At 50.1% G+C, this 4,851-nt stretch overlaps 1 protein-coding gene across 1 annotated transcript in view; it reads left to right on the forward strand.

Moving 5' to 3' along the window:
• TRABD2A (TraB domain containing 2A) overlaps window positions 1–4,851 on the forward strand; it is a 53,516-nt gene that overhangs the window by 23,029 nt on the left and 25,636 nt on the right.

A 4,851-nucleotide genomic window follows, 5' to 3' on the forward strand; every position in this document is an offset into this window, starting at 1 on the left:
CCGTTTGACTTTGGACAAGTCACCCAACCGCCCAGTGCCTCAGTTTCCCCAGCTGTAAAATATAGGGGGTAGTTTTGGGCTAGCTGACCTCTGAGACCCCTTCCAGTTCTAAGTCTCTGATTCTCTGATCTGCTTTCCTCTGTTCTCCCTTGTCTTTTCAGAGGGGATGTACTCTATGAGCTCCCAGGTTCCTTCAAGGCCTCCCTGACCTTGCACACCTGGGAGCTCTGCTAGGTTGTCTCTCCCAGCTCAGGAGCTGTGGTCCTCCGCCGTTTTACAAGGTTTCCTGTAGGAGAGGAGATGAGCATCCAGTCTTGGAGAGGAGCACTCTTGGTGGAAGGTGGCCCCAGCTTCCAAGGGAAGCCTGTTGCAGCCCGAAGGTCTCATTCCTTTCTTCTGAGAACTTCGCTGGCCCCATTACCATGACAAAAAGGGGACCACTGACCCACCCAGCCCTCCGACTTTCGATTGGGTGGATGAGTGGGGGAGTAGCTCCATTCCCAAAAGGGTGGGTCTTCCCCTAGGTCCAGAGAGGGGTCCTGGAGCCCGGAAGACTTGGCCCAGAAGAGGGAACCAGGCCTTGGTTCAAAGCAATTGGAGAAAAGCCCATCCTCCAGGTGTTTGAAAAACCAGAGCCTCCAGCCCAGAGGGGTCTTGAGACCTAGGGAGAGTTTCTTCCCCTAGCTCCCAAACGATCCTTCGGGGGCTTGAATGGGGGACTCCACAGGGAGCTGAGGGGGGAAAGAAAGTGAGAAAAAGCCTGGCCGCCCCCCCCCCCCAAAGCAGAGGGAACAGATGTGAGTCCCTTTGTGGGGTGGCTGGGGGCTCCTGCCCCTTTCACATGCAGAGCAGCCCTTTGATGTGAGGGGGATGAAAGCAGCCTGCCAGGGGAGGGCGCGCAGGGGGGGCTTTGTCCTGGACAAAAAAGGCATCTGCCCAAAGGCCGTGCAGCCGCCCTCCCCGCTGCCGTGAGGATCATGGGCCCCTGTGGCCCCGACAGTGGGCCTTAATCGATTTTTTCCAGGGCACAAAGGGAAAGGAAGAGGAAGAGAATAGGGGTGGGAGCGGGGAGATCTGTGTGAGAGGAGAGAGAGGGGAGGGGGCAGGCCTGGAGAAACGGGAGAACTGGAGGCCTCCCTCAGCCTGGGTGTGCCTGGGTCCCCGGATTTGGAGCTGGATTCTGATCCCAGCTCTGCTGAAATGGTGCTTCCTATGGCCTCAGGCCGCAAACTTGGTCTCTTAGCCTCATTCAGCCTCAGTTTCCTCATCTGTAAAATGAAGATCTTAACAGCACCTACCTCACCGAGTTGTTGGGAGGATTGAATGGGGTAGCATATGGAAAGAGCTTCGCAATCGTGAAAGGGCGATGTAAGTGCCCTATGATTACAGGCCTCTCTGAGCCTCCCTTGCGTCCTCTTAAAATGATCAGGGTGGGGCAGGGATGGCCTGAGATCCCTTTCATCTCTCAGTCTGAGATCCTGTGTCATTTCACAATCCGGACCTCAGTTTCATCCCCTGTAAAAGGGGGGAGTTTGCCCAGAGGTCCTTTCTTGCTCCTAATCTGTGATCCTGACATTGCTGAGGGGAAGGTGGATTGTGGCTGTCCAGAGCTGGTCAGTGGTGGAAGAGGCAGCAAATGGGCTCTAGGCCTTCCAGGGCAGGCCTGAGGGCCTTCAGCTGGGTACTGGGGAGATGGGGAGAGGGGATTTGGACCCTGGGGCCTCCAAGGGGCTCTCCCTGCCACCTCAGAGACAGGGTGTGTGTGTAGAGAGACAGTCCCTTAAAGGAGTTTGTAATGGGGACCGTGAGAAAGATCCTTTGGTAAGTGTGGATGGGCCAGACGGGCCAAAGCCCCATTCTCCTTGTCATTTCTCAGGGGAATTCCTAGGCCAGTGAGCAAAACATCTCTAGGCCTGATGGGAAGCATAGGGAAACATTGTGTAAGCCTCATGGAAATCAGCATCTGCCTTCCAGGGGCTCACAGATTTAGAACTGGAAGAGATCTCTGTGGTCCCCAGTGGAAAAGGAAGCAAGAGGAACAGAGAGGTGCTCCAGGGTGAAAAAACCCTGAGTCATGAGAATGAAGTTAGAAGAGGAGAGGGAATAATCATTTCTATAGCACCTATTATGTACCAGGCACCGTGCTAAGTGCTTTTTAAAATGTTATCTCTTTTTATCCTATTAGTATCCCCATTTTACAGTTGAGGAAACTGAGGCAGATAGAGGTTAAGTGACTTGCCCTGGATCACACAGCCAGTAAGTATTTGAACTCAAGTCTTCCTGACTCCAGCCCCAATGCTCTACCCACTGAGCCACCACCCGCCTCAGTAAGACCCAGACAGCTAGGGGGGAAATGATGGGTGGGAGGAGGGATATATTTGAAAATGAAGGTGATTGAAAAACAAAAATATATCAATAAATTCTAAAAAAAATGGATCCAGTCCACTCCCAATTTAGTAAAAGTTCTGGGTTAATCAGACTGCAGACCAGTTGTTATTGAGCTAATAATATGTTTCTCCTCCCAGATAACATAACAATCCTTAACCTGTCGGGGAATTACCAGAAGAGGAGAATTCCAGGCACTGACCCTGGACGTGGAAGGTGGTGAGGACTCGGGGAGAGGTTTAGGGCCCTCTAATTACACACCCTGAAGTTGTCAGCATCGGACAGTCACTGCCTAACGCTGGCCGGAGAGATTGGGAAACAATGCCAGTTTGCTCCATTCATCCGCATCGATGGAAAACTGAAGCGTTTCCAGAAGATCCTGGGTTGTGGGCCTCTGTCCAGTGAGGGAATAGGTGTAACTGCTGCAAATCAGTCGGTTATCTGTTAAGAGCTGTTAGGCAGCATGGTGAGGTGGACACACTGTAATGCGGTGGAAAGAGCATGTGGGATCAGAGGCTCCCAGACCTGAGGATATCAAATCTGGGGCCAGAAGCCACCCTGAAGACCAACTATCCCACTCCCCTTATTTCATAGAGAAGGAAACTGAGGCCCAGGGGAGTGAATTCCCTTGCCCGAGGTGACACAGTTATGCAAGTGGCTGAGACAGAATTCACACTCAGGTCCAAAGGTTGTGATCTTTGCTAAAATCCTGACTCTGATACTGTCCACGTAACCTCGGGCGATTGGAGAAGGGAAGAGAATTGCCTTTATTAAAAGCCTACCATGTGCCGGTCCCTGTGCTAAGTGCTTTACAGATGTTATCTCATTTGAATCTCACAACAGCCCTGGGAGGTGGGTGCTGTTATTACCCCCATTTTACTGTCGAGGAAACTGAGGCAAACATGAGTTGTGACTTTCCCAGGGTCACACAGCCAGAGTTGACTTATATTTCTTGACTTCAGGCCCAGTGCTTCAGGTCCATTGTGCCACTCAGCTGCTTCCATAACCACCGATTGCCTTTGGCTTCTTTTGGACCGAACCTATGATTTTATGGGTACGAGGAATTCCCAGCGAGGGAGCTCCCTTGTTGATGTAGTTTGGTACCAGCTGTGTGGCTTTTAGAGAGTTCCATATTTTTTATGAATTCACCTATTTTTAGTGCCAGAAAATGTGACTTTCCATGGTAAGTAGGAGAAGCAGGTCTTTATTTGGTGATAAGTCAGGTTGTGGTCCAGGCATGTTAGGAGGATTCGCGGCTCAGGCAGGCAGTCACACCCCCCTGAGGGCACACAGGACAAAGAAGCCGGGTTTGAGCATGAATTCTCTGTCCGTTGCCTCTTATACTGGTGTGGCGAATGCTGCTGTAAATTACATGTTTACTTTGTATTGCCTGCTCCCCAGGCCTGGAATGCTCTTCCTCCCTCTCTTCTGGAAATCCCTTCATTCCTTTAAGACTCAACTCAAGCACCAGGGGACCGGGAATCCTGAGTTCAAATCCGGCCTCAGACGTTTGACACTTACTAGTTGTGAGACCCTGAGCAAGTCACTTAACCCAATTGCCTTGAAAACACAAAAACAAAAAAAACCCCTTAAATGCTGACTCCTTTAAGAGGCCTTTCACACTTCCCCTCCTCCCCATCTTCCCATTTGTTAATCCGTTCTCTTCTCTGATTACCTCCCAACTTTCTGTCGATATCTGGATATATCTAGTTATTTACATGTTGTCTCACCTATTAGTTATTAGAAAAGACCCTGATGCTGAAGATTGAAGGCTAAAGGAGAAGGGAACGGCAGAGGATGGGGTGGATAGACAGTGGCATGGAAGCGATGGACTTGAGTTCAGACAGACGTCGGGAGATAGTGGAGGATAGAAGGGTCCAGCGTACCATGGTCCATGGGGTCATGAAGAGTTGCACACGACTGAACAATAACAACACAGCAACTCCCTTCTTAGAAATATTGTCTCCTTGAGGGCACAGACTGTCTTTTCCTCTCTCTGTAGGCCCAGCACTTAGCACAGCACCAGGGCTGGTTGATTGGTGGGTTGGTTTGTGTACTTTTTGTGTTTCTGTATAGAGAAAACGTCCCATAGTATGGGGAGTCTGGAGTCCAACAGTCTTGGAGTTGAAAAGGAGCTCTTCATTCATTCATTCATTCATTCAACATTTATTAAGTGCCTACTATGTGCCAGAATACAAAAAGAGGTGAGATGCTCCCTGCCCTCAAGGAGTTTACAATCGACAACATGTTCAGATATATACAAAGCAATCCAGATATATACAAATAGATATATACAGAGCAACGCATATACAGGATCATTAGGAAATAGAGAGAAGGCACTAGAATTAAGAAGGGTTGGGGAAGATTTCCTGTAGGAGATGCAATTTTAGTTGGGTCTTAAATGAAGCTAGGGAGGTCAGCAGTTGGAGTGAGAAGGGAGAGCGTTCCAGGCCTTGGGACAGCTAG

This window comes from Vombatus ursinus, unplaced genomic scaffold (genome assembly GCF_900497805.2).
Source record: "Vombatus ursinus unplaced genomic scaffold, bare-nosed wombat genome assembly UNPS02015066.1, whole genome shotgun sequence".
NCBI classification, from domain to species: domain Eukaryota; kingdom Metazoa; phylum Chordata; class Mammalia; order Diprotodontia; family Vombatidae; genus Vombatus; species Vombatus ursinus.